This window comes from Pinus tabuliformis, chromosome Q, assembly GCF_031772625.1.
Source record: "Pinus tabuliformis cultivar Carrire ecotype Pingquan chromosome Q, CPIR1, whole genome shotgun sequence".
Lineage (NCBI taxonomy): Eukaryota > Viridiplantae > Streptophyta > Pinopsida > Pinales > Pinaceae > Pinus > Pinus tabuliformis.
This window is the reverse complement of record NC_142296.1, coordinates 598,663,954-598,687,151: the sequence shown is the minus strand read 5'-3', so window position 1 is coordinate 598,687,151 and position 23,198 is coordinate 598,663,954.

Genomic DNA, 23,198 nt, shown 5'->3' with positions numbered 1-23,198 from the left:
TTAATGGTTCATTGGGCCTAGAGAAGGTGGAACAATATCTCATGGGTCCTCCTCTGCCCAATGACACGCCTTGTGGATCCATTGAAACTATACTCTCATGCAGTGATCCTTTACAAGACAATGCGGGTCATACTGATTGTAGCTTCGGGCATTGAACGAATATTTCCTGATGTCCTCTACTTCGACATCCGCATGCTTGAAATTCCATATCTGGTATAACTTGATCCACAATGGAAGAGCGTTCCAAGGTGTCTTCTTCTTCCAGTGCAACCTAGCTGTTAGTCCTACCGAGATGTGGTATGATACTTCCTGCATGACGACCTTTTCCAAGGAAAACTTCGGTAAAACATGCAAAGGCTTCTCCGTGCTGTAAATCCATATGAAGGTGCTGGAAGGTGACGCATACCAATATGATATATCGATTAGTGCCTCCATTATTGCCTTCGACATGTAGGTTGGATCCTGTTCAAATATCATCTTATACACGGGGGTGAGAAAATGATCAAACAGTTGTGTGGTAACTCCTCTGAAGCTACATTCAGAAAACATTTTACAATAAGTGTTCACAGAGGTCTTCGTTGATGTCCATGCCCACTTCAAGCCTGGGAACTCCTGATAGGCACAGATTGCATCCAAGATGTAAGCGGACAAGTAGATTTCCGCTTGGTGACCTTTGGGCGGCTATCGAGCTCTTGTTGCCTATTCCTTTAGCCGGTGGGCCAACATGTCAGACAAGTTGCATGCTTTGCCTTCTCTAGCCAGTTGGTACAACGTGATCACCCAACTCTACGGGAACATTTCCGTGCTCTCTTAGCCATACAAGCAACATGCAAAGATGACCAAGTATTGATATGCCTTCCGCAGTATCTTCATCTTGTAGATTTGGTTGGGTGTCATCATGAATTTGGCTAGCTCCTTTACCAAGTTCTTCAAGATATCTCTCGAGTTGGCATTGCTACTAGGTATGCTGAAGGGTATCTCCATGGTGATCACGGGCTTTGACATATGGTACATCTGTTCATAATCCTGTGACTTGAAGGTAGAAATCTCCGTCCCGCTGACACTGCTAAAAGTCATTGTCTCAAGATATGTGTGTGAGATGATCCAATGTATCATGTCCCCACATGGGAACACGGATACCTGCATGCAATCTGGTGCATGCAGGACTTGTGAATGTTCACATAGACTTAGCAGTCTTCAAGGTCTTCCAAAAATGTGCCTGTGAATGCATCATTGCCCTCTTGCCATTTCAACTTGATGTCCTTGTCTACAATTAGCTTGGTGTCTTCATAGATCGGCAGACTTGCAGACACTCGCTCAACTGTTGCCTGAGTTGCACTTCCGTAAGTGTCCTTTGATCCTGTGCTCTTGGAGGCCATTGATCCTGAACTGGTGAGAGGTGGACGAACACCTGCTAGATCTAGAGACATAGCGATTTGCATGGCAAGAAATATGTCAGCTAAAACCAAAGCAAAATTGAGGAACGACATGTAACATACCTCGGGATTGACTGGCAATGATTGCACAATTTTTTCTGCGAGGCCAAGAGATTGGCTGCCAGAACTACGCAAAAGGCAGTCCGGGCTGCTGGGAGGTTAGCTGGATGTTGGAATTGCGCAATGCGCAATCCAGACTAGCCTGTTGGCTGCTGGGATTGCGTAATGCACAATTCCAACTAGAAAGGGTTGCAGGCCTAGTGACTGCATTGCGCAATTTTATGGGCCAACAGTCACTGCCTCTCATAATTGCAGAATGCAAGGTTGGAGGACAGTCACTCAGTAGAAATGTACATTTTTTGGGAGGAAGGTAGAGCTTTCCCTCTCATAGTTGCGCAATGCTATCTTGGTGAGGCAGAGTTCGAGCCAAGGTTTCCCAGACCCACTGACGGGCAACTAAAAGCAAATGTTATTGTGAATGCATGGTGATACTGAGTGTAAGCAACAATGAATGATCGTGCATGAAAATGGTGAATGGAAGATTCAGAAAATGGAACAACATGCATGTATGTGAAGCAAGTCAACGAATCAACGACCATTTGTGAAAAACAATGTCATGCATTCGACAACAGTGAGATGCTAACGAAAACTAAAACTATGCTAGTCAAGCTAATATGCATGCAAACGACAAGAAGCGTTCACAGAAATTAAGAAAACATCACTCACACAAGCCAAAACACAAAAGCAACAAAAATGCTACAAACAACAAGTTAAGCTGACTTACCTAGAAATAGTTGAGCTAGATGTGTTGAAGACTCTTGGATGTACTATGGGATATTAGATCTCCAAGATCGATGTGAATAAGTGAGCTCTAAAGTGTTGAATAAATAGGTTTGATGCTCATGACATGCATGCCATAAATCTAGGAAAAAGTGACACTTGGAGGAAAGATTCTAAAACGATCTTTGCATGTAACCCCCTACTGCTAAAAATATCTCCCTAAAATCTAGGGATGCTTTTTGCATGTTTCTTTTTTGCTATTTCTGGAAAAACAGCCCATGCATGCAAGTCAAGTTTTCTTAGTCCTGGGTGGAACTGGTCAACTAGATGGTACATGCAACAATCTGCTTGCCTGAGAGAGAAAATTTGTGCATTTCTAGGAGGGATCTAGGCTGGCTGCCTAGAGTGATTGTGCAATATCTGGGTTAAGTAGCTGATTGGTACAGAAAATTGCACAATTTTTGGGTTGAGCAATCCTGCTGGCTCAAATTGAACAATTTTTCCCGGAAAGGGGTGCAGGTAGAATTGCGCAATTCCCGAGGCCAGCAGTCTGCGAGTCAGGATTGCGTAATTTCTGGAGGGAAGGCGGGTTCCCCTCTAGAATTGCACAATTTGTTGAGGGAGTTGGCCATCCTACAACTAGACCAAGTCCGGATAAGTAGCCTATGAGGGGAATGCAACAAGCTATCATGCACAGGCTATCATGCTACTAAAAAACCACTGAAGCTTGTGTAATTGATAGTGCAAGACATGCTGCTAAGGATGGTTGGTAGGGAGGTTCCAAAGTGAAGCTAAGGAAAAATTTTGGAGGGTGGTTATAGCTACTACAACAGAATGCAAGGGTTCTTTCTTGTGAATGTGAGGCTTGTGTTTTCATCTCGAATTGCTTCAATATTGTTGCTAGAAAGTACTTGCAAAAACCTGCTTTAAGGGCCATTTGTGAAAGTTAATTCAAATCCATTTGAAATGCTTAGGTGTGAGTCTTCCAAGGGGCTCACCCCAAATATTTTTTGTATCTATCGATAGGAATGGCAGAGGCGACTACCAGATAATGAGGGGACTTGATTAAGCTCATACTGAGTGGAGTAGATTCCTGAATTAATTATGGTAGTAGCTGCAGTAGAGGGATGTAATACATGGTTCCTCACTTAGTCATGCTTAGTCATCATCCACAGAACAATCCATTCAATTAGTTCCTCTCGGAGCTACACGAACCAACAAGCTATATACGATGTGTTTTATTGGGGACACTTGAATGTAACCACACATGATGATTCTTGGCACTTTAAATGTAGTCACTACTCTTACGTTCGTTATTTTTTCTCTTTGATATTCCATTGGTGTACCTTAGGGACTTGGTGAAGAATGACTAGGACTTGAACCTAGAAATTATCGAGGAATAATTGATGACTTGCCAATGTAAACCACTCCATTTTTTCATTTGGTTTTGGCTTCCAAATTTAGCTCCTACGTCCAAGGGGCACCACTACCTAGGCATGACACAATTCCTAGTAGCGACAACCCGATGAGTAAAAAAAAAATTCATGAACCGAAGGTGAGTCTTTCCCGAGCTTCTTAATAATCATTTGTCTCCCCCTCCATAGTGGTTACATTTGTAGTGTCCCATGGGAGTAAGGTTGTTATCTCCAACATGTAGGCTGCAACAATATTTTAGAGGTCTGCCACATAAGGTGCCATGTCTATAGCAGCTAAGAAGGTGCTATCCAGAGCTATTGTGTCTATGACTACCTTCATTCCAGGGTTAAAGATAGGTAGGGCATGGGAGAGAATGTGTGTTGTGATTAACTCCCTTTATACCGCAAAAATGAGTTAAGTGAAGGTAGAGGTATGGAGTTTATGTAAATGTAATTAACTTCAATACATGCCTCAAGCGAGCATTCATATTTCATTTCAGATTCATGATAACAACAAACATGATAAGGTAAATGAAATCTGCATCGATAGCAACGAACCATTTATTAAATATTCAATAGGTGTGGTTGGTATAAGCTTCCCATAAGTCATGCTTTATGGTTTGGTATGGTTTGGTTGATATTCATCCAGAGGGGTACATTTGAGGGGATAAAACACTTTTTTTTTTACCGTTACTCAGTGATTATCCCTTCTCTATAATGAAAAATTATCTTACAACATTTCCATTTCACTATGTGGAAGAAAATTTATTATTATAAAGGTTCATCTCTACCTCAAAGAGGTTGAGGGGATAAAAAACTTTTTTTTTATCGTTACTCAATAGTTATCCCTTCTCTATAATGAAAAATTATCTTACAACATTTCCATTTCACTATGTGGAAGAAAATTTATTATTATAAAGGTTCATCTCTACCTAAAAGAGGAGAATAACCAACAGAACGTTTGTGGCACAAATTCGAGGAAGTTCCCAAGTGATATTTTCACCTTAAACATCCGAAGTGTAGCCACAAACTCGAGGAAGTTCCCAAGTGATATTTTCACCTTAAACATCCGAAGTGTTCTACATAGAAGGTTCATTCAAATCCTTAATACTTATATCAATATAAATTCTATATAGCTTAACAATTATAAGAGCCTATCTTTGAGACTTCACATTCTTAGACTCCACTAGGGATTCACCACAATAGATCTAGATCCAAGATCTATTGCTACAAGATTCACATTCAAAGGAATATAAATGGAAAAAAAGACTTCAAAAAATAGTAAAGGAACTTCAAATTTAATTTGTTCATAATAGTTACCGCTATAACATTTTTTTTATCAATGATACCAACTTGAAATGCATTCCCGAATTAAAAAAAAAAGGACTTTGACAAGATCCCTTGCCACAAGTAAAATAAAGAGAGCACAATTGAATGGCTAAAATTGATTAAAAAATCTATAAAAATAAAAATATAGAATCAAATCATTGTTATTCAATTGTTATATATATAATAAATAAGATATATTTCAAGGTTGTTTCCTCAAGCACATGGATTTATCACCACTCATCAATATAAATAAAAAGCATCCGAGTGTAGTAGAGCATTTCTTTCTTTTCACATTATTCCTCCTTCCATATCCTCCCTTTGTGAAATAGTACCTCCTCGTTGATATTGCTAGAGTTTCACAATCGACAGTTACATATATTGTCGTTTCACGCAAGTACCTACTTCTTCTCACTATCCCTTTCTGTATTCATTACTTTGATGTATGAAAACTTTTGAATGGATTGAGAATAGATCTTATGCGTATAGATTCACTGCTCTATCAAAAAAATGACCTCCTCTCAGAGTTTGATGTTAGACCAAAGCATACATAACACACAGCGGATTTGTACTCAGAGACTTAGACGGAAATAGCAGAGAATAATTCACAGACAGACAAATGGAGAAACAAAAAGATTACTCAATCACAAACAGCCGAATAGATAAAACAATCACTGGAGAATAGAAATCACTTTGCATTACATAACAGTCTTGGGCCTTGGCTTGCTTTCCTTGGCCAGAGAAATTAAAAATTTATAGAGGCAGAAGAAGGATCTACAATCTTGTATGTGATTCAGATGGAGATGTGGAATGATCTAGAAACTAATGGTGGTAGAGAAGAATCTAGAATCCTGCATGTGATTCTAGAAACTACTGGTGGTTAGGAGGATCTAGAATCCTGGAGACCTAGAAAAATCTAATCTAGAATACTGTGTGAATTTGGCTTCAAACTTAACATTCTCCCACTTGAATCCAAATAAGAGTCATCAAGTCACACTGAGTCCTACCATGCCTCTACATAACTCATGTTTATTTCATGGTAGAATCTTAGTGAGCATATCAGCAGGGTTCCTATCAGTATGGATCTTTTCCAAGGATAACTATTCTTCCTCCAACACATGCCGGATCTAGTGGTACCTTAAGTCAACGTGCTTGGTTTTTGAATGAAATGCTAGGTTTTTCACCAAGTGAATGGCACTCTGACTATCACAATATAACACATAATTGTCCTGCTTTATTCCTATCTCTCCTAGGAATCGATGCATCCACAACATCTCTTTACAAGCTTTTGTTGTAGCTATGTACTCTACTTTTGTTGTAGAGAGGTCTACTATTCTTTGTAGCCTTGACACCCAAGATATTGTTGCACCTGCAAATGTATACAAATAACCTTTAGTGGACTTTCTAGTATCCATATCTCCAGCCATATCCGCATCTATAAATCCTTCAAGCACGGTCTCATCATGACCAAAACATAAACAATAATGACTAGTACCTTTGAGATACCTTAAAATCCATTTTACTGCTTGCCAATGTTGTTTGCTTGGATTGGTAAGGAACCTGCTCACTACTCCCACTGAATATGCAATGTCTGGTCGTGTGCATACCATGGCATACATTAAACTGCCAACTGCTGAAGCATAAGGAATTCTGCTCATCTCTTCTTTCTCTTTGTCATTATTAGGACATAATTCAGTACTCAGCTTGAAGTGGGCTGCAAGGGGTGTACCAACTAGCTTGGAATCCTTCATATTAAACCTGTTAAGCACCTTCTTGATATATTTTTCTTTTCACAGCCACAACCTTTTGTTTTTCCTGTCATGCATAATCAATATCTGTTGTGCTGGTCTCAAATCCTTCATTAAAAATTTGCTACCCAAATCTTTCTTCAACCTATTGATCTTATTCTTATCATGCCCAACAATCAACATGTCATCCACATATAACAATAATATGATATACTTTCCTTGATCATACCTCTTGATATACACACAATGGTTAGCTTCCAACCTTTGAAAACCATGTTCCAACATGAATGAATCAAATTTCTTGTACCATTGTTGAGTTTCCTGTTTCAACCCATAGAGGCTCTTCTTCAACCTACAAACAAGGCCTTCTTTGCCCTTTTCTATGAAGCCTTCTAGCTACTCCATATAAATTTCTTCCTCCAATTCACCATGAAGGAAAGTAGTTTTTACATCTAAGTGTTCACATTCTAGGTCTAAAGCAGCAACTAGACCAAGAATGACTCTAATGGATGACATTTTAACAACATGTGAATTTTTTTTAGTGAAGTCAATACCTTCTTTTTCAGAAAAAACCTTTCACCACCAGTCTTTCTTTATACCTCTCCTTCTTTTCGTCACCTTCATGCTTAATCCTATACACCCATTTGTTTTGTAGAGCCTTTCTACCTTTTGGGAGGTTTACCAACTCCCAAGTTTTATTTTCCTACAAAGAGTTCATTTCTTCTTCCATTGCTTTCTTCCATTCTTTACTGTGCTCAACTTTATAAGCTTCTTGAAAACAATTAGGTTCACCTTCATCAGTCAACAAAATATAGTTCTAAGGAGGATACCTTTGTGAAGGCTTATGAGGCCTAGAAGATCTGCGAACCAACTGTGGCGGTGCATTATCAGGTTGAATCTCCTATAAAGGTTCCTGCAAGATTCCTTCTTCTTGTTGTTCATCATTTTCCACTTGTTGTTCTTCATTCTCCTGAATTTACTATTCATTTTCTTGTATTGGTGGTATGTTTTCTTGCTGCTCTTCAAACTCATCAATAACCTTCTTGACTTCCAACTCACCTACAGTCCTCTTGAACATTTCTGACTCATTAAATATAACATCCCTGCTTCTAATAATTTTATGTTTGACTGGATCCCATAGACGATAACCAAGATCTTCATCCACATATCCCAAAAAAAATGCATTTGATAGATTTATCATCTAGCTTAGTTCTATTTTCTTTGGGAATATGTACGAATGCTTCACATCCAAAGATTTTCAAGTGAGAATAATTCAAATTATTACCAGTCCAAACTTCTTCAGGGATACCACAATCCAAGATTGTAGTTGGAGATCTATTTATGAGGTAGCAAGTGGTCCTGACTGCTTCAGCCCAAAAATTTTTCTCCAAACTGGAATTGGACAACATACTTTGCACCTTTTCCATAATGGTGTGATTCATCCTTTCTGCGACACCATTCTGTTGAGGAGTACCAGGCACAGTCTTCTCATGCTTTATGCCAAACCTATTACAATATTCCTTAAATAAATTTGAGCAATATTCTCCACCATTATCTGTTCTTAAACACTTCAGCAATTTGTTAGTCTCTCTTTCAACAACAACATGGAATTTTTGAAATATTCCAAACACTTCACTTTTATTTTTCATAGGATATGCCCAAACCTTCCTAGGTGCATCATATATAAATGTTACAAAATATGATGCTCCTCCTAATGATTTGATGTTAACAGGCCCAAACACATCAGAGTGTACCAATTCTAACACATTTTTCTTTCTGTCATGGCCACCTCTAAGGAATGAAACCCTTCTTTGTCTACCATATATACAATGCTCACAAAGATCAAGACTATAGGATTTCAAACCTAGCAATAAATTTTTACCAACAAGGATTTTTAAGCCCTTCTCGCTCATGTGACCCAAACGCTTATGCCACAAATCTACTGAATTTCCTTCTTTTGTGACAGCAACCAAATCTGATTTTCCTATCAGTGTCTTCAATGCGTATAATGTTCCTGTCTTGGGTCCTTTGGCCACGACCAATGCACCTTTGCTAATTTTCCAGCCTCCTTTTGCAAAGCTTGTCGAATAGCCTTCATCATCTAGTCGTCCCATAGAGATTAAACTCATGCACATCTCTGGTACATCCCTGACCTGTTTCAGCAATATATCTTGTCCATCTTTCATCTTGATCTGGACATCTCCCACTCCAGCAATACTGTAAAAATGATTATTACCCAAATGCACTTTACCATAATCACCGAGATTATATGAAACAAAACTATCTTTGCATGGGGTTACATGGTGAGATGCCCCAGAGTTAAGGATCCAATCAAAGCAACTGCTAGATGTATATACACATGCATCCTCTACTGAAACAGTAAACAACACATCACCATCTGTGGCTACAACAGTAGTCTCACCTTCATTTGTGTTGGATGACTTGTGATTTGTACTGGATGGTCTCTGATCCTTTTGTCCTTTCTTCTAGAATCGACATTATTTCTTCATGTGCCCGAGTTTGCCACAATGAAAGCAGATGATTTTGCCTCTCGATCTTGATCGCCCTTGCCAACCTCGATCCATTCTCCTACCATGATCAGCTAGAGCTAGAGCCTCTCCTCCCTGGTTTTCCGCAATTGACTTGCGTCACAGCTCCTCATTCATTAAACTGCTGCTGACATCATCAAAATTTAGGGTCCCTATAGCTGTTGAAGTGCTCATAGCTACAATTAAATTATCCTAGTTGTTTGGCATATAACACATTAGCAAAATAGCTCTAATTTCATCATCTAAAATGATTTTAACAGAGGCAAGTTGATTAGTAATAATATTAAATGCATTCAAGTGCTCAGCAACTGAAGCACCCTCCTTCATTTTGAGATTATAAAGCTTCTTCATCAAGAACACTTTGTTTGATGCTGTGTTCTTCTCATATAGATCATGGAGCTTCTTCCATAATCCTTCAGCCGTCTTTTCTCTGGACACATTGAAATAAACATTCTTTGCTAAATATTGGCGGATTGTTGCAATCACCTTTCTATCTAGCTTATTCCACTATTCATTTGTCATCGATGAGGGTTTCTTTGTTGTGCCCTCAATTGGCAAATATTGATCCTTTAATATTAGTATATCCTCCATCTGTGATTTCCATAGGGAAAAATTAACCCCACTCAACTTCTCCATATCTGTAACTGTTGTCTCCATTTTCAATCAGATTCACGCCCCAAAACATAAAAACTCCACTTAAAAATAAAACTGTAATTATTACTCTTTAAAATTTAGTAATAATGACCTTCCTCCTTTTAAAATACCCTTTTCAAAATTCCTGCTCCTTTTTAAAATATACTTTTCAAAATTCCAACATATAATTATATATTTTCATAGTAAATATAAAAACATATATAATGTTTTAACCTTTTCACATTTCACACATACATATGTTGGTTTTAGAAAAAAAACTTGACCTATACGTGCAAGCTTGATGTAAAAAAAAAACTTACGAACACCACGTTTCAACTCCAAACTTCACGGATCTCCACTTTTCAAACTCGAGAAGCACGTTTCAACATAGATCCATGACCTTTCTTTTCTTGCAGCAACTGTCTTTTAGTTCTAGCATTCCTCAGCTATTTCCTGGAAAGATCCTTCAACAGCTCCATGGGTAACAACCAACGTTAACAACCAACGTTTTTACGAACACTGCTAGAGCAAGGCGATGGCACTAAGCGGCTTGCACGGTGGATATTCGAACTAAGCGGCTTGCACGGTGGATATTCAAACCTAGCTCCGATACCAATTGTTAGACCAGAGCATACATAACGCACAACGGATTTGTACTTAGAGAGTTAGACGGAAATAGCAGACAATAATTCATAGACGGAGAAATGGAGAAACAACAAGATTACTCAATCACAAACAGCCAAATAGATAAAACAATCACTGGAGAACAGAAATTACTTTGCATTACATAACAGGCTTGGGCCTTTGCTTGCTTTCTGGCTTGGAGAACGGAAATTACTTTGCATTACATAACAGGTTTGGGCCTTTGCTTGCTTTCCTTGGCCAGAGAAATTACAAATTTATAGAGGGAGAAGAAGGATCTACAATCCTCTATGTGATTTAGATGGAGATGTGGAATGATTTAGAAACTAATGGCAGTAGAGAAGAATCTAGAATCCTGCATGTGATTCTCCTGGAGATCTAGAAAAATCTAATCTAGAATACCGCGTGAATTTGGCTTCACACTTAGCATTTGAAATCAGGGGTTCATCGCACTTATGAGTTCATCGAAGTTATGAGACTGACCATGTTTGTAGTTACTAATAAAGTACAGGTTGGCTGTAGGAGATGGAGATGGAGAATTTCTCATGAACATCTCGATTGGTACTCCATCTTTATCCATCTACGCTCATGAGACTTATCTCCAAAGATATGAACAATGTGAAAACTTCTTTCCACCCAAGGTTTAGGACTTGAGAAACAAACTAAACGCCAGAAAGGGAATTTCATGGTCCGAATGATTAAATTGCCGGAAACAACTTACAGAGATGGGACGAATAGCTTAGGCCTGTAAGAGTTGAGAAACCATCCCTTCTTTTCAAGGCTTTCCTCGTAGTTCGTTATTGTAACCAATTTGTAGGGATGTAACCAACTTTCAACGAACTCTCCGCCGCATATGATGATCCAAAGGCAGAAAACTTTTTAATCGTCTAACACATAGGATCAATGGTGCAAAACAGTACACAATGACATCACAGGGGAGTTTTTGCCAAATGAATGCCCGATCGCGTAATAAAAACATAATAAATGAAGTTTAAAAACATCATCTATTCCACCAAGGCTTCAGCATAATGAGACATATTTATGAAAAATTATAAAATTGAGCTCTGCAGACATCTTCCATGAGACAATAAGGATAAACTATATAGAGTCAATGATGGATATAGTTTTTATAAAAGCAAAAAAATTTAAGGTCTCGTGTGTACCAAAACTTTAGAGAACAAAGCTTATTTTAAATACTATAGCATGCTGAACATGCTAATAAATTCTGGTGGACAGCTTATTACAAACAGTAACATGCGAACGATGCAAAGGTACAGCTATATGCTCCCTACAAAGGTTATTACAAACACTATAACACATGAACCATGCAGCGTAGAGGCTATATGCTAGTAACACACCAGTACCCAAAAAAAAAAAAAAAACTGTGAGGCAATAGCGAAGTATAATCCAAAATCACATTTACTGTGAGCGAAAGAAAGCTGGTTAGACAATATCGAAATTTCATTGCCGAATGTTTCCAAATATCGACAGAGAACCTGGCGCTCCTGTGTCATTGAACGCAAGGCGAAGTAACGCACCAAGTGATACGAAGGAATTATTTTGTGGCAGAACATATTTCGCACCACCTGCAAAATGAGAGGTAATGCTTGGAAGCCGCCCAAGATCAGTCGTAGCATTGTAACAGACATCATAAAGCGGTTCAGTTGAATTAGCTTGCAGAGCTTTAATGTTGGATATCACAGCAAACCGAAAGAGCTGGTATGCCGGATCCACCAAGTACGTTAGAGTCGTTCCAGAATCAATCATAAGGCCTCCGGTTCCGTCGGGTAAAACTTGGAATGTATCCTTTGGAATCGGGAGTAGTTTGCCGGCCACACTGATTCCACGGAGGCTGAGATAGTAGTAAACTTTACAGTATCGTGCGTAACACCACCTTTCATGTAATTAGAATTTTTATATCACAATATAATCCATAATTTTTATATAATAATTTTTACAAAACTTTTTGTTACTAATTATTTTTGAGCCGTCACTCTAATACTAAGATATTTTTTTTAAAACCATGGTAAATTGCTAACACATTTTAAAGGCATTTCGGATATTTTGGGGAAATATTGTTAAATAGGTATATATTAGACTAAGTTTGGTATTTTCACATATAGTCGTGTATATTTGGAGATTGACATGATTGACATTATTAGGTTAAGTTATATTTAAAAAATGGTTTTGGTTAGATGTATAAATTAGATTATGAAAATAAAATATTCTAGTGCTAGAGTTGTGAAAAAATAAGATACTTTTAAGATACATGCTATAAATGTTAGTTGATTCTAAAGGAAAAGGGAAAACAACCCAGACTAAGTGATGAAAATTATTTATGTAATTACTTTCGAATGATGAAGAAATAAATTCTATAATACCAACAAAATACATATTTAAAGAAGCATGGTATGATTAGAAATATAGGTTAAGGGATGAACGCTCTCTATGGTAGTTAGAGAAAGGGAAAAAGATGCATTGAGTGTGGTAGCTACAAGTGAAACTCCATTAGGGAGATTAAAGAGAAATCATGAATTTGACAACTCGAATTCTGATAATAAGTTTCCTTAGGTTTCAATTTCTAGATATCAAAATCCTCAATGGTAATTGTTCAATTTTTATTATTAGCCACTATAAAACCTTCTCCATAAGGTGGCATGACGTTAAGAGGAAAAAAAAAGGATATTAAGCAATATAGAATGTTATTTTTCCATGGGAGATAATTAAAATATATCAATATGTAATATTGAAATTTATTACTGCACCTTCTACATAAGAAAGGTAATTCCCATTCAACGTTGGAATAAAAATGATTTTTTCTATATTCATTGTAAAGAGAGTGAAATATTTTGCTACTATGACAAGCATCTAATAATAATAATAATAATAATAATAAAAATAAAAATTAAAGGCCATTAATACATTTTGTTTGTAAAATTACCTTAAAAAGCTCATAGCTCCAACTGGTTTTCGTCCCTATTTGGGCAAGTAAAAATTAAGTAATTCAATATAAGTGTTCCTTTCTCTATCTTTTACTCTTCATAAAATACAAAGAAAAGAGAAAAAAATAAAGAGCCAAAGACATGATAATTGAGATATTCTTGCATGCTATTTGTAAATCTACTGATATAAATTTGTCCAAATTACCTTTTATTTTTTGTGATCTTTTATCGCTTATTTCTTTATCTATAAAAAAATATTTCATAATTTATTTATTTTATTATTATTAATTTATTAATAAATAAATATTATTTATGTATTTATTTTTAATTAAATTTTATTAATAAATAAACAAAAGTTAAATAGTAAGAACATGGATGAGTTCCATTTCCCCAAAGAAAGTGCATCTATTTGGTATGTTTTTTTATTTTATTTGTGCCTTATCACATGGCTTCTCATTATTTCATTAAAGTAACTAGAAAAACACATCTCATAACATATGTGTGCTGACATGTAGTTCCAAAAACAATTTAAAATATAGCTAAAATATGTTTATATATATTGGATGAATTGACACGGGGTTATTCTCTTATTCCCATAACACGAAGTTGATTTGAACTCCTTCCATTATAATTAGTAGGTGAACCACACCACGTTTAACATTTTATTTATGTATAAATTAGAAAGACTTAACCTAAAACCACTTAAAAAAGCATCATTTTCAAACCCATCTTTAATTAAAATACCAAAAAAACTAGCTTTGTTATTATATTATTTTAAATCAACATAATAGTATTTCATAATTTTAACTTATTTTTAAACGTTTTGATAATACTCAAGTTCAATAAGAGCATTGGTTTTGCTCGAGTTATTATAACTTTAATTTCATATTTCATTATAGTGTGAATTTGTATTTAAACAAAGCATCTTTAAGCATGGTTATATTATTATATTGTTTGGAAAGTAAAATAGTCTATATTATCATGTTTTATAATTCTTATAATATGTCGCTTCTAAATTGCCTTCAATAATTTATAATATATTTAAGATACTCAGGTTTATATATAGCTTTATTATTATATTATTTGGAAAATCTATTTTAAATAGCTTATATTATAATATTTCATAATTTTGTTATGATTATATAATTGATGGTTGACATCTATTGAGACCAAATTTTAGTTTACTAGACCTAAAGAAAACAAATTATTTAGTTTGATTTAAGATTTTATTCCTATGCTCAAAAAGCTTGGAGAGAAGTCTTCCGAGCTCATTATAATTTTGACATCGAAGAAGGCTAGGAAGGTTAGTGTTGCAACAAAGATTATGAAACTGAGATCTAATGTGGTTGTACGCGGGGCACTCTAAGAGGAAGTGATTTTCATCCTCGATGTTCATATTCTCACAGAGATGGCAGATCCTTTCCATCCATGGTGTTTTAGGAACCACCCAATGACCCGTTTCACTATGGAGCTCATGAGAGTTCATTCTAATCTTGGCTATATTAATTTTCTTCTTTGCACTAGTTAAAACCAAGAGATACTTTTGATCTTCTAGGGTGGGGTTGACGATCTCCTCATAGTATCTTAATTTTCTTTTAACTGCTAAATTTTTCTCACACCACATTTTTTTTTTGAACTTAGAAGTAACAATATTTTTAATGTTATTAATGTTTTGCAATGCAACATTCTCATCGATCTCCTAATGGTTTAACCAAGCCCTAGTGTCTTTATACCAATCTCGTTTGAGCCTCAGGTGGTTTTCGCTGGAATTTAAAGCTAGCTTAGGAAGTCTATGGTCTCCTATGTTATTGAGTTTGTGCTTGTACAACAGAAACCTAATTATAGCTAATCTCTCGATAGGGGAAAGACCCATTTCTATAAAGAAAATAGTTAAATTTAAATTCTCTTCAATAATTTATAACTTATAATAACTCGAATTTAATGAGGACATTGTTTTTTCTTTAGCCATTACAACTCTAATGGCACAACATTACATTTGTATGGCACCTTATAGTGTCAATTTGTAACTAAGAAACGCACTTTAAGAAAGGTTATATTATTATATTGTTTAGAAAGTTTATTTTAAATATTCTAAATTAATATGATACGATAACATTTTATAATTTTATTATAAGTTTTTTATTTAAAAATGACATTTTGTTTTATATAATAGTATGGTAAATTTTAAATAGAAAAATAATATTATTATATGTTTTTTTATTAAAATTTGAAAATATAAAGTTTTAGAAAAAGATATAAGAAATAAAAGTTTTCTTTTGAGAGGATGGTTTACATGATAAGATATTGGATTAATGAAGAGTGTTTCTTATCTCCTTACATTTTGATATATAAATTGATAAGTTATAAGAATGTTTAGAAGAAGTGAGCTGTGTTGAATTTGTCACTGTAATAGTTATCACTCTTTTTCTTTACACTAATGATATTGCATTTTTGTCAATGTGTTCACAAGATCATGCCTAAGTGTGTAACAATCCTTCAACATTTCTACTCCTAGATGGGCATGAATGTTAATACTAAGAAAAAAAATCATCATAATTTAATCTAGGAAGATGGCATATGATACTTTCATATATGGACAATAATAACTTAGAGGAAGTATGTTCATATAAATACCTTGGAATCAATATCCATTACAAGCTCAACTAGAATTATATCATTTAGAAAATATTAATGAAATATGGAAATCTTATTTTGGCGATGAAAAAAATTATAAGTTAGTATATATTTAGATATGGAATTTAGATATACTCCTCTTTGAGACATTCATCACCCCTATTATTTTATATTGATGTGAGGCCTTGGGATGCAATATCTTTAGTAAGTAGTGGGGGAAGATAAAATAAATTCGACAATGGTTTTTTAAAATTAAAGGAAATACAGACAATCATATATAAAGTTTTTAACCGTGTATAGAAATTACCTAGAAAGGAATTCTTTAAATGGAAAAGTAAACAATGGCGAGATCATAAAACAAATATACACAAAGATATTCCCCTGAATCTGAAAACCGAGACTACCAGATTAATTTTTAATTATGTTCCTTTCAATGTTACAATACATATATATACATGACGAAGCATTCATAAACCCCAATCCAGTAACCCTAGATTAGAAAATAACCATAATTCCCTTGATCAGATCTACAAAATACCATGGGCGAAAAACCATCATGCCCAAAGCCATGTGCAAAACCCATGCACGAAACCATGGGTAGGGTTAGTCACCATCTTTGGGTTCGCATAAAAAAAATCCCGGGGCACTATTCGCAACCCCATCCAGAGGGGACTATTTCACCACCTCAAATATCCTGATGTAGGGGTTATCATCCCCCTTGTGACCCCCCTACTACACCTGGGGCAACATACAATGAATAAATCTAGTTGTGGAAAGAATATATCACATACCCAACATTCTTCGACTTGTTTTTTTTCTTTCCACATAGGGGGTCACAATAGATTTTTTCCATTGGTCCAGCCCTACAATGCCCATTGTTTCTCTACACCAAGAAAACTTATTAGTTGTCACAGACATTGTCAATGCATATGGAACATTCTTCAAAGTGTCCAGCTTTACCAGAAATGCCTTTTTGTCCTCAACCATATCCATCACAAAGTGATACTGAATATCAATGTGTTTTATCTTCAAATGATAAGAAGGGTTCTTAGAAAAAAAAAATCCCTTTGGAAATCACATTCAATTCTTATAGCTCTCTGCATCAACCCATAATTAAACATAATATTTGCAACCAAACGACTTCCTTGCTTGCATGAGTGGTCGTCATGTATTCAACCTCTATAGCTAAAAGTTCCACTAAAAGGTGCCTCTTACTCATGCAACTGACTAATCCTCCAAATAGGTTAAACACATACCCACTTATACATCTTCTTTGATCCAGATCTCAAGCCTAGTCTGCATCAACAAAGACAAGAATGTCCAAAAGTCTCTGTAATCCTATTCTTCCTTGATAGACAACTAATAACTAAGGCCACACAAATACCTGAAAACCCACTTCACAGTTGTCTATTAGTCTTTCCTTAGTTTTGATATAAACCTTATCAACACTCCCACTACATGTGCAATGTATGGTCTAGTGCAAACCATTGCATAGATCACACTACCAACCGCACTCACATATGGAACATGAGACAGGTCTTCTTCCTCTTCTTGTGTCTTAGGACATTGTTCATCATATAACTTTACACCTACAGGAACATGAACCTTCATTAGTTTACCATCCAACATATTAAACCTCTACAATATTGTCTCAACATACTTCCTCTAGTTTAATCAGAACTTCCTTTTTACCTAATCTCATTTAGTTTCCATGCCCAAAATATAACTTGCAGCACCAAGATCCTTCATGTCGAATTTGGAGGACAACTGGGTCTTCAAATCCTGGATAATTTCTTTGTCCTTTCCAATTAAAAACACATCATCCACATATAATACCAAATAAATAACATGATCACCAATTAACTTAAAATACACACAGTGATCCACTTTGCTTCTGGTGAAGCCATGTTCCCATATATATGTATCAAATTTATGATACCACATCGTTGATGATTGTTTTAACCCATACAAGGACATTTTTAACCCGCATACCAGTTATTTCTTTCCATCCACCACAAAGCCTCCATGTTGCTTCATGTAGATCTCTTCTTCCAGATCCCCATGAAGAAATATTGTCTTCACATCCATCTATTCTACCTCAAAATCAAAAGGAACAATAACAGATCAAAGTAATCTAATAGAAGATAACTTGGAAATAGGATAAAAAATATCACCAAAATCAATTCCGAGCACCTAGAAATAAAATTTTGCTACCAATCGAGCATTGTATTTATCCACCTCACCTTCTCCATTCATCTTATTCTTAAACACCCATTTACTTCCAATGAGTTTTCTTACAGCCAATGGCTCCACTAGATTCCAAGCCTCATTTTTGTCCAAAGATGCTTTTTCATCAACCATGGCCTTTTTCTAGAGTTTTCCACCCTCTGAATCTAATGCCTCCCTGATAGTTCTAGGATCATCATCAGTAATAGATAAATCTAAATTTGAAGAAAAACTACATGGACTATACCTTTCAAGTTTCCTTCTCTCTCAAATTGATCTTTTCAAAATTGAATTTGTGACTCTTCCTCTTTTGATTATTGTTCTTATGTAGAGTTTGATTCTTCCTTCTTTAAATCAAACTCTATCTTCTCACATTCCTTTGGTAGGACTTCATTTGTAATAACATCTTTGACCTCTCTAAACACCACATTTGAGTTGTATAAAACCTTCCTTGTTTCTGGGTTGCAATGATTATAACCTTTTAAACCATCCTTATACCCAATAAAGATGAACCTTTTATATTTACTAACCAACTTGGTTATTTTCTCCTTTGGAACATGTACATATGCATCACATCCAAATACCATCATATGTGAAAATTAGGGTTTCTTACTAGTCCATACCTCATGTGAAGTCTTATCCTTGAATGTTGATGAAGGTGATCTATTAAATAGGTAACATGTAGTCTCCATTGCCTTTGCCTAGAATTTATGTTCTAACCCAACACCACTAAGCATGCTTCTTGCCTTTTCCATCAATGTCTTGTTCATTCTTTTTGCAACTCAAATTTTTTGAGGTGTGTATGGGGTATTCTTTTGTCGTTCTTTATCACACTTCTTACCAAAACCTTCAAATTCCTTCTTGCAAAAATCTCTACCTTTATCTATCCTCAACACCTTGATCTTATTCTTTGTTCGATTTTCCACTAGAGCCTTAAATTCTTTAAACCTGTCAAAGACTTTAGATTTCTTCATGAGGAAATATATCCATGTATTCCTTGAGAAGTCATCTATAAATGAGACATAGTACATAGACTTACCTAGTGATGGAACCGACACAGCTCCAAACACATCACTATGCACAACTTCTAATATTCCTTTTTCCCTCATAGCACCAGAGGGGGAACTCACCCATTTCTGCTTACCATATACACAATGTTAACAAAAATTGAAACCTAGACAAAAAATAGACATATCTTCTACCATACCATTACCATGTAGTATTCAAAGGACCTTATATCCAATATTTCCAAGCCTTTCATTCCATAGCCTGGTATTTTCTCTAAAGACCACTAGGTTTTCTGCTCCACTTTCAGGAGCCACAAAACTGTTCCATTCATCAAAAACACTGCTACCTAGAAACTTGTACAAAGATCGACTCTAAACTCCCTGCATCAATACCCATGCTCCTTGAACCATCTTGTGAGTATCTTTATCGAGCACTATTTTTACACTTGCATAATCCATATTTCTTACAAAAATTAGTTTTCAGGCTAACATAGGAATATGCAAAACACGAGGAAGTGTTCTAATCCTTCCACCTTGCAGCTTCAGCTTCACTTTTCTACATCAATTGATTCCGGCCTTTTTTTCATCCCCTAAGAAGAAATCACACCATCATATTTCTCATACTTGTAGAACCACTCCCTATGGGGAGTGAAGTGAAAGGATGCACCTGATTCAATTAACCATGCATCATGATCTACATGTTTACTTGAAGAAGAAGCCAAGTACACCTCCCCACCTTCATCTGATATGGTTTTTACCTCTCCAGAAGGAGCATCATCAAATCCATTTTCTTTCTAAAGAGCTTTAGATCTATAGTACTTTTTGTAGTTCCCTCCCTTTTCACATTTTTGGGACACCTTTACAAGTTTTCCTAGAGATTTATATCTCCCTCTAGATTTATATATCCCACTCAAGGACATATTTCTTTTTCTGTTCTAAGACTGTCCTCTCACAGGAAAACATCTCCATTTTTTCTCTCCATATTTTTCCGTGTCATTTCCTTCGACAATAACGATGGGACTATTTCATCAAAATTCAAGGTAGTGGTATTGCTACCTATTACAAAAACCAGACTATCCCACAAATTTGGAAGAGAAAACAATAAATTGATCCACTTATCTTCCTCTAAAATTTTTATATCAACAAATAGAAACTGGCTTACCATGATATTAAAGGCGTTCAGATGCTTCGTCACTAAGTTTCCATCCTTCATCCTCAGGTTATACATATTTTTCCGTAGGAACAATTTGTTCACTCGAGACTTAGATTGGTACAAAGTCCCTAACATGTCCCACAAATCCTTCACCATAGCTTCCCCTAATACATTCAACAAAATTGAATCTAAGATATACAACCGTATTATTCTCTTTGTCTTACGATCCAACTTCACCCAGTGTTTACATTATCCTTGTTTTAGTACCTAGATCTACTGTGATCCATTGATCTTTATCTACCAACACATCCTCCTTCTTGAGCTTCCACAACTAAAAAATTTGACCATTAAATTTTTCGATCTCTATCTTTTCACTACCCGACATCTTCTTTCACCGCAAGAATTGACCCCCTAGATCTCCCACTAAATAGGGTCTACCATAGGCTTGAGAAAAACCCCTCAGTAGCAAAAGAGTCTCGTTGAAGCTGAAAAACTTCAATACCAAATGTAGTTTTTAACCATTTATGGAAATTACCTACAAACAAATTATTTAAACAAAAAAATAAAGAATGGTGAGAACATAAGACAAATATACACATATATTTTGCCCTGGATCCCAAAACCAGGACTACCAGATTGATCTTTCATTATGTTACTTTCAATGTTACAATACATATATATACATGCCAAAGTATTCATAGGCACCAATCCATTAACCCTAGATTAGAACATAAATGTAGTTCCCTTGATAAGATCTACGTGTGATACACATTTGAATTATATAAATTTATATGTTTATAAATAGTTATAATAGAAGTGTCATATTTCAATAAAATATAAAAACTAAATATAGAAAACAAATATGTTTAAATTCGAAAAATATTTTAATCTTTATATTTTGTTGTTATTTTTTTTTTAATATATGTGTGTTAATTTGTAATTTATATCATACACACTTAAATTATATAAATTTATATATTTGTAAATACCTATAATAGAAGTGTAATATTTCAACAAAATATATAAATTCAATATATAAGAGGAATATATCTATATTAAAAAAATACTTTAATATGTGTATATATATATATATATATATATATATATATATATATATATATATATATATATATATATATATATATATATATATATATATATATATATATATATATCTTTTATATATTATATTACTTAGTAATTAGTTCCATTCTTGGGAGAAAATGAGCTCTGATAGGGTTAGAAGCAAATACTGAAGCATCTCACAGCTTCATATTTGTAATTTCTACAATTGTTTTTGTACTAGAAGGCTCTAACAGGGGGATATGAGCACCCCAGCTGGGGGGGTTTGGGGGGGGGGGGGGGGGGGGTGGAGAGTGATCCCCTCTTATCAAACTATAGAAGCAGGTGAAACCAGTGGAAAAACAAGTACGCTGCATGGCCAAGGACCTGCCCCTAATGAGGGATTTGTAATGGGAGCCCAATGGAAAAAAATAATTTGCGGGAAATGCCTCCCACGTGCAACCAAGAAACCTAGATTCATGATACCCTCCAAGAAATTAGAGAACTACCACAAGTACATGAATTATCATGCCCTGTTCTAAAAACTTATTGGGATTTGTACATTAGAAAAGGACTTGATCAAGTGGATCCAGCTAAAATGGAAACCCAAAGGCGATATAGATCTAAATCTTGGAGCTTGAGGGTTTTTTACAGTAATATTCACCAACATGGAGGATAAGGAGTAGGTTTTTGAAAATGGACCATACTTTTACTACAATGCAGGGATTTTTATGAGATATTGGGAGGAATGATACAATCCGGATGAGGAACAATTTATGGGATCCCAAAATTTTGGAAGGGATAGGAAAATCCATTGGAAGATTCATGAAAGTAGCGAAATCGACCCGTTGGGGGAGGTACACTTCATATGCCCATATTTGTGTTTACATTAATATGATAGAAGCCCTCCATGAATTTGTGGAAATGAAATACCAAGATGAGATCTGGAAGCAACCTCTAGCTTACGAGCATATCCATTTTCGTTGTCATCGCTGCTATGAGTATGGCCATTTGTATAAAGCCCACCCATTGAATCAAACAGAACCTAAAGTTTGGTCTCAAACAAAAGAGAAAACTCCACCACAAGAGGATAATAAAAGTTTTCAAGAGGTTTGACATAAGAAGAAGAATGTGAAACGTGCCCAAATGCATTCGGTAGGAAAGCAATGAAATTTGGAGAATCAAAATCATTTTGGGGTTCTATAGGATATGGGGGAAAGTTCCATAGGTGCACGTCAGCCAAAATAAATGGCACGAGGGAGAGAACCAAGAAAAAAAATCCTCATCCAAAACAAAAAGCCCAAATGGAACCCTCAGACAAGGAAGAATAGGAGCAACCCACGAAATTCAATATCATTGATATTAATACAACAAAGGAGCATTTGAAAGTCAAAGAACATATTTTGAATTTTTTTTTTGCATGAATGGAGGAATATAGATGCGAGGTTCATTCCAGAGGATCAAAATAAGCTTTATCAGAACACGTTCCAACAATATCAAATGAAGGAGAGTTAAAAAACTAGTAGATTCGTCAGATATCATTGGTTCCCAGTTGAGAGGCTCACAAGAACCTGGAAGTCAAAACAAAGGAGGTAAGAAATGTGGAAGAAAAAATCTTCAAGAATCAATCCAAATGGTAGGAGAT